The 8,496-nt window shown below is 40.9% G+C and overlaps 1 non-coding gene across 1 annotated transcript; it reads left to right on the top strand.

Moving 5' to 3' along the window:
* Positions 1 to 3,885: 3,885 nt before the first annotated feature.
* On the top strand, positions 3,886 to 3,992 carry LOC132634453 (small nucleolar RNA R71). The gene has a single exon (XR_009580175.1). It is a non-coding gene; the product is annotated as a small nucleolar RNA R71 (small nucleolar RNA).
* Positions 3,993 to 8,496: the final 4,504 nt, after the last annotated feature.

Here is an 8,496-nt window from a genome sequence, read left to right as displayed (position 1 = left end):
GGTTTCCACTGTGATGCCCCCCTACGGGAGAGTCATGGCAGGCTTTCAAAATTTCTATAGCTTCTGATTCTGCCACACATCGCCGAATGATGTTGTCGGCACAAGTGCGGAATAAATAGGGCTCATCCCAATAGTATTGACGACTATCTTTCAGGAATTTCTTCTTTTGATAAGCTTTGATATCGTCTGGGATAAGATCTGTGACCAAAAAGTTGGCGATATCTGCGTACCAAGGAGCAACATCACAAGTTACAGCCAAGAGCCTTTCATCCGGGAAAACATCATTCAACTCAAGATTTCCACTTGGTCTCCCAGCTTCCTCAAGTCGAGATAGATGATCCGCAACTTGGTTTTCACAACCCCTTCGATCTTTGACTTGAAAGTCAAACTCTTGCAATAACAAGACCCAACGAATCAACCTTGGTTTGGCATCCTTCTTTGTCATCAAGTATCTCAAAACCGCATGATCTGTATGAACCACCACTTTTGATCCAAGTAGATAAGCCCGGAACTTCTCAAACGCATAGACAATGGCTAGAAGTTCTTGCTCGGTGACCGTGTAATTCATTTGAGCTCCATTGAGGGTCTTGCTAGCATAGTAAATTGGGTGCATGATTTTGTTGTGCCTTTGCCCAAGCACCGCACCAATAGCAAATCCGCTAGCATCACACATGAGCTCAAACGGTATTGACCAATCCGGAGATACAATAATTGGAGTAGATGTGAGCCTTTCCTTCAGCTCATTAAACGCCTTAAGGCATTTCTCATCAAATGCGAACTCAGCTTCTTTTTCAAGGAGCTTACACATAGGGTTGGCGATCTTGGAGAAATCCTTGATGAATCGCCGATAAAAACCGGCATGTCCCAAGAAACTGCGAACCCCCTTTACAGAGATTGGTGGAGGGAGTTTGGCTATTACATCAACTTTTGCTCGATCTACCTCAATGCCCTTTTCGGAGATTTTATGGCCCAAGACAATCCCTTCTGTTACCATGAAATGACATTTCTCCCAATTAAGTACAAGGTTGGTTTCCTCGCATCGCTTTAATACCTTGCCTAGATTGGCAAGACACTCATCAAAGGAATCACCAACAATAGAAAAATCATCCATGAAGACTTCCAAGAAATCTTCCACCATATCTGAGAAAATAGACATCATACACCGCTGGAAAGTAGCTGGGGCATTACATAAGCCGAAAGGCATGCGGCTAAATGCAAAAGTGCCATAAGGACAGGTGAAAGTGGTCTTCTCGTGGTCCTCTAATGCAATGCTGATTTGATTGTACCCCGAGTACCCATCCAAAAAGCAGTAATACGCTCTTCCAGCTAGCCGATCAAGCATTTGATCAATAAAAGGCATAGGGAAGTGGTTTTTACACGTTGCGGTGTTCAGCTTTCGGTAGTCCATACATACTCTCCATCCGGTAACTGTCCTTGTAGGAATCAACTCATTCTTGGAGTTAGGAACAACGGTAATGCCTCCCTTCTTTGGCACACATTGTACCGGACTAACCCATGGACTGTTTGCAATTGGGTATACAACACCCGCATCTAACCATTTGATTATCTCTTTCTTGACCACTTCTTGCATAGGAGGGTTTAGCCTCCTTTGATGCTCAACACTGGATGAACTATCTTCTTCAAGCTCAATTCTATGTTCGCAAATACCCGAGGGAATTCCCCTAATATCTACAATCGTCCACCCGATGGATCTGCGATACACCCGCAATACTTTAAGCACCTTTTGAGTTTGATCCTCATTCAGTAAAGATGAAAGAATAACCGGTAAAGTATTATCTGGGCAAAGAAAAGCATACTTCAAATGAGAAGGAAGTAGCTTGAGCTCAAGTTTTGGAGGCTCAATAATCGAAGGCTTGGCTGGAGGAGTGGTTCTCTTATCAAGATCGAGAGATAATTTCTTCGGCTCATAAGAATACGAACCCCGGCCAATGAGAGAATTAACTGTTTCGATATATCCCATCATGTCATCCGCCTCAAAGTTCACCAAAATAGCTGAAAGTGCCTCATCGAAGTGCTCCTCTTCTAGCTGATGCTCCACCGCTTCGTCTATCTCATCGAATGAATCGATGACAGAAATGCTTTCATAAGCACTAGGCAACTTTAAGCCTTTGCTAGCTTGGAAGGTTACTTCTTCATCATTAACTCGGAATTTTATTTCATTTCTTTCCGAGTCCATTAAGGCTCTTCCGGTAGCAAGAAATGGCCTCCCCAAAATAATTGGAACTTCTTTGTCAACCGCACAATCAAGGATGACAAAATCTGCCGGTAATAAGAATTTCCCCACTCTAACAAGGATATCATCAACAACCCCCACCGGTCTTTTGATTGTTCTGTCGGCCATTTGGAGACGCATGCTTGTTGGTTTAGGTGTTCCCAATCCGGCTTGCTTATATATGGCTAGTGGCATCAAATTAATACTAGCTCCATTGTCACATAAAGCACGAGCAAAATTATGATGACCGATGGTGCAAGGGATCGTGAAAGCCCCAGGATCTCCCTTCTTCTCAACATTTGATGACGAAATAATAGAACTCACACGGTGGGTGACTCCCACCGTATCATGCTTGACTGGCCTTTTCTTTGTCAACAAATCTTTCAAGTATTTGGCAAATCCAGGCATCTCCTGGAATGCGTCTAGGAATGGAACATTCATCGACAACCCCTTTAATTGGTCGTAGAATCGTTGGCACTTGGCATCCTCCGTTCTTTTTATCAATCTTTGTGGGAACGGAGGAGGAGACTTATAAGTTTGAGTCAAGGGTTTGATTGCCCCCGTGACCTTATCCTTTTGAAAGCTTTCTCCGGTGGCTTTTTCAACACTTGGCTCCTCGTCACCCTTTTGAACACTAGGGTGTGCTTCTTTCTCTTTCTCCACAACAATAGGCACTTCAATTGGTGCCTCTATTTCTTCCTCGACCTCTTCTACAATATTCTCATCAATAGTCGGCTCGACACTGACAGGTTCAACCAATTTCTGTTTTACCGCATCAAGGATCTTTCCGCTTCTAGTGGAAATAGCTTTGCATGAGGCAATGTGATCGCCTCCACTACCCCTTGGGTTCGGGACTGTGTCGCTAGGAAGGCCTCCTCTTTGCGGTGGATGTTGTTCACGAGACAGATCTCTCATTTGTGACTCGAGTTTATGGATCGAAGCGGTGTGAGAGCCTACCACTTCAGTCAAATTTTCCATCTTCTTGTCACTTTTGAGCTGGTTGTCCAATATCTTTTCAAGCATGGATTCCATCCGAGAGGTCCCTTGATCATTGGAAGGACTTTCTCGCCAGTTCTGAGAGTTAGACGTACGGCCCTTTGGTGGAACATAGGCATTGGAGTTTCGAATACCATAGTTGTTGTTGTAATCTCTTCTATCTGAACCACCATATTCATTTCTACCATATTGATTGCTTTGTTGTTGTGGTCTCCATGGCTTTTGATAACCCCCTTGATTGTGATCGATATAATTCGCATCCTCACGTTGTGGATGCCCCTCTAGATAAGCTTCCTCCGAGACTTGGTACATTCCGGGATCATGAGGTGGCATCTCCTCAACAACATTCACACTCTTAGCCTCTTTCTCCGTAACCCTCTTCGATAATAAATCCACGGTAGTTTGCAATTGTGCGAAAGCATGATCTCGCTCATGATTTTCTTTGGCCACCGCTGCAATAGAGGGACTACCATAAGATAGGATTTCACTATCACTAGAATGCCAAGCTTGGTTGTGGGTAGTCAGTTTGTCGAGCAACCTGGTGATGTTGACAAATGATTTGTCCATGAAGCATCCCCCAGCTGCAGTATTGACAGCTATTTGATTCATGGTATCTAACCCCTTTGTAGAATTTCTCGGCGAGAATAGAATCCGGAAATCCATGAGTCGGAGATTGAGTTAGATAATATTTGAACCTCTCCCATGCAGCATATAGTTGTTCCCCTGGAAGTTGTTTAAACCCAAAAATCTTGTCCCGAAGCTCAGCCTTTTTGCTAGGTGGGAACCATTGTTTTAGAAAGATATTGGCCAACTCATTCCAGGTATGAATAGTATTGCTCGGGAGCTTTTCATACCATTCCCTAGCTTGGCCAGCTAAGGAATATTTGAAAACCCGCAGTCGCAGTGCATCAGCAGGAACAGCACCTTGAGATTGTTGGGAACAAACATGCACGAAATTCTTTAGGTGTCGAAGTGGACAGTCCTCCGAGGAATTTCGGAAATAGCCTTCTAGTTTCAATAGCTGATAGATAGAACTATCAATTTTGAAATTAGCATTTCCTGTTCTCGGGGGAACTACAGCAGAAGCATAATCAGCTTCGTCGATGAATTCTGCAAATACATTCTCATCCTCCTCTTCTTCTGGTGCAGGGTGGTTCACTTGGATCCCCCCTTGGTTCCCTTGATTGCGATGGGGTCTTCCAGCCATGTTCACCTGGTTCACTAAAACAGCAAACGAGGTGTGATGGAATAGAAAAAGTTTTAAACAATAGTACACAACAATTAGTAATTTCTGAACCGTATTCCCCGGCAACGGCGCCAAAATTTGATACGCTCAAATTACACCTATTAATGGCGTAAAGCGGACGTCGTCAAATATAGTAACCCAACAAGGTTGGGGTTGAATCCCACAGGGAATATGGAGAGAAAAGAGTACTAAACGTATGCGATACCGGTCTTTAAATGCTTTAATCCTATTCCGGATAGTTTGAATTGATTGTTGAATAATGTAATTTAATACTTTGACTTAAAATGTAATTAATTTGAGAGAGAGAGACTAAGGTTGTGTTCCCCAATTTGATTAGATATTATGCTTCAGGTTTCAAAGCGATATACTTCTAATGGTTGTTCTATGAATATGCACTTGGTCTATTAAGGACTTCTTAATGTTTTCCAACAGTTAAGTCGTATTACCTCTTCATGATTCTTCCGAATGTAAAAGAGTTGCAATCGAAGAATGACCAACAATGCCAATTTAGACTTGTTCTTATTCCTAAGTTAGTCTATTAAACAAGGGTTAACGCCTCGAGTCATTGTTATTCAATCTTACCCATATTAACTTTCTTTCCCAAGAACAGTTAATATAATGGCTTAGGATAATGCTTGCAATCATCATCCAACACTAAATCACAAAGATGGAATAAATAATAACAACCATTATGCATATATCAATAATAGAAATCCATTCACACAATATCCATCATGGGTTCCACAACTTTAGCTTCAAAATTAGCTACTCATAATTCTGGATAACAAAGAAAACTTACAAGTAAACATAATGAACTTACAATGCAATTACAAGATGGAATGAGAGTGAAGTTGTTGCCTTAAATGCTCCAACAACCAATGGGACTTCTTAGTTTTTGTGTTATATGCTAAAACTCTTTTTTTTTAAATGACCTAAAATTGTTCTTTAAATAGGCTCCAAAAACGCACAGAAACAGCTGACAAAATTGCCCCCGAATAGCAAAATCGACGGACCGTCGATCATTCGACGATCCGTCGATGTCTTCGTCTTTTATCTCTTCAGCTCAGTGTGCCATTCGACGTTACCGTCGATCGATTCGACCCTTCGTCGAGTAATCCGTCGATTTCTCCTCTGTTGAGAGGTCCTACTGTTGACACAAACGACGAACCGTCTTTCAGTCCGTCGTTTGATCGACGTTACGTCGATTCCACCGTCCTTTGTCGTCCTCAACTTCGTCCTCTCTGGAAAATCATGCTATTCGACGGTTCAAAGGACGGTTCGTCGATCAATTCGACGAACCGTTGATTCTCCTTTCTGGCCAATTTTTCTGTTGTTCTTTGCTCTTTGCTTCTGGGCCATTACTTTCCTAAAACACAACCAAAACATATCAAAGAGAACCAGACTCACTTAAAAACAGCCAAATTTCATAGTAAAAAAGCATCAAATGTGTCACGAATTCGCGGCACATCACCTATCCCTGTGTTGGTCTGATATTTCGGTGTTGGGTGATTCTTGTTGATATTTTTTTGTGATTATGTGTTGTTGTGCCTATATGTCTATTTTATTGATTTTGTGATTGTATGCATGATACTAATCTTAGTCGGCCTATGATATCTACCAGTACATAGTGTTTGTACTGATACTACCTTGTTGCATTCTTTTTTAGTGCAGATTATGATCCAGAGATATCTATGAGACCTCATATTTAGCGTGGGGTCAGTTCCCGACAGATTCGAGGGTAAGCTCTTATTCATGCTAGGCTGCCTGAAGATCTTCCTTATTTTAGATGTCTAGCTCATTTCAAACATTTATGTTTATTTTAGATAGCTATTCATTCGTTAGATAATTGTGTTTTAGAGTCCTTATACGATGACTTTTGGACTTTGGGGTTGTAATAGTTAGACTTCCGCATATTTTATTTATTTATGGCATGACTAGACATTTGGAGATTTTATTATCTGTTATAACCTTGAATGGTTTAAAATTGGCTAAGTAATGTGGTAATCATTTGGGTGGTTGGTTAAGTAAACGGTTCGCCCACTAGGTGATTTGTGTGGGCGCCACTCTCGGCTGTTTGGATCGTGACATTTAATAAATAAACTAGAATCTGCATCAAAAACCTTAAAGCCACAAAAAATAAAGTATTGGGAATCTTTACCATACTAAACATGTGGTGCTTGTTTAAGGCCATAAAATGCTTTCTTTAATCGGCAAACATGATGAGGATGTTGCATAGAAAAATATCCTTTAGGCTGCTCCATAAACACTTCACGATCCAATTCTCCATAAAGAAAGCGTTCTTTACATCAAGCTGCCACAACTTTCAATTCTTAGATGCTGCAAGAGAAAAAATGGTTCTTATTGTTACCATTTTTGCAACTGGGCTTGAGAGCCAAGATTTGTATCTATCCACAACCTCATTTGAGTTTTTCTTTAAACGATAAACCCATTTACAAGTGATAAGCTCGCACTTCTCTGGCTTCGACACTAACTCCCACGTTTGATTTTTGTTCAAAGCATCAATTTCTTTTTATATAGCTGTTTCACACTTTGGATGACCTTTAGCTTCTTCAAAGCTAACTGGTTCTACATCCAATTCTCCTGTGAAGAAGCATGAAGTAATTGAGCAATTATTCAGTTTTACCTCATATTCTTTGAAGTAACTTGGTTGTCTTTTCTCCCTTGTTGACCTCCTTTCAATTTGTTGTTCATCATCCAAATTTGAGGTATTTGGAGTTGAACTTTCATCATTGTTTGAAGCTTGCAAGTTGTTCTCTGGAACCGGCTCCAAATGTTCTTGATCTCCATCAAGAATAGTTTCTTGACTAATAGTTTTCTGGGCAGAATTGTATGATGAAACTTCATCAAACACAACATCTCTGGAGGTGACAAATTTCTTGGTTTCAAGATCCATACACCTCCATCCATTCCTATATGAATCATAGCGAACAAAGATAAACTTTTTTGCTTTCGGGTCAAGTTTAGTTCGATTAGATTTTGGAACATGAACATAACATGTTGAACCAAATACTCAAAAATAATTTACATTTGGCTTTTCATCATATAGAAGATTTTCCTTTACCTGGCCATGGTGGCAAACGGTTTATTACATGGCATGCACATTGAATAGCTTCAGTCCAAAGCTCTCAAGGAATATTTTTATCATGCCACCAGGAAAGGCTCGTGAAAACAAGATGAGCTATTTTCCTTTCGGAAACACCATTAAAACAAGGATGAAAGGCCTAGTTTTCGGTGAGCTAGTGGGATTCAAGTATGAATTTGATTTTTCCTCGATCCGGACTTATTATCGTGATCAATTCACTACCAGTGCCCATGTGGCCGAGGTTGTCCCGAAGCGGATCACCCCGATGCCTGTAATGAAAGCACAGACTTTCATCATCTGCAAACTGGAAGCAGTTTTTCGTTAGTGCGTTAAGGTTGCAAGAACCTACTCCTAACTAAACAAAGACTCCTCCGAGGAGCCACCATCGGTACTAGTCTAGGAGGTCAATACGCTAGGGGGTATTTGGACATGTCCTTTGTCTTGAAATACCATTTGCATCGCAGTATTTGAATAATTCATCTGACATATATTTGCCTCCATTGTCGCTACATAACCAGTTAATTTTTATCCCAAAATCCTTCTCCACAATAGTTTTAAATTCAGGAAATTTTGACAAAGCTTCACTCTTCTGTTTCAAGAACTTCACCTATGTATATCTTGAAAAGTCATCTACAAGTACCTTGACATAGCGAAAACCACTATAACTTGTTATTTTTGTTGGTCCCATCAAGTATGTATGAACCAACTCAAACATAGTGGACCTGCGATTTGATGATCATTGAAATGGAAAATGATGTGATCTGCCAAATTGACAGCTTTGGCAAACTACATCTTCATGAATATTTTGTAGAGATGGTATACCATCCACCAATTTCTTTGAAGAAATTTGCCGCAACGTTTGGTGTCCCAGTCGAGCATGACAAATTGTTGCGCTACCTGTTTGACTTGTCTTCTTCA

This window comes from Lycium barbarum, chromosome 3 (genome assembly GCF_019175385.1).
Source record: "Lycium barbarum isolate Lr01 chromosome 3, ASM1917538v2, whole genome shotgun sequence".
Classification (NCBI taxonomy): domain Eukaryota; kingdom Viridiplantae; phylum Streptophyta; class Magnoliopsida; order Solanales; family Solanaceae; genus Lycium; species Lycium barbarum.
The sequence above is the reverse complement of the archived record's forward strand: the minus strand, read 5'-3'. Positions and strand labels throughout refer to the sequence as shown.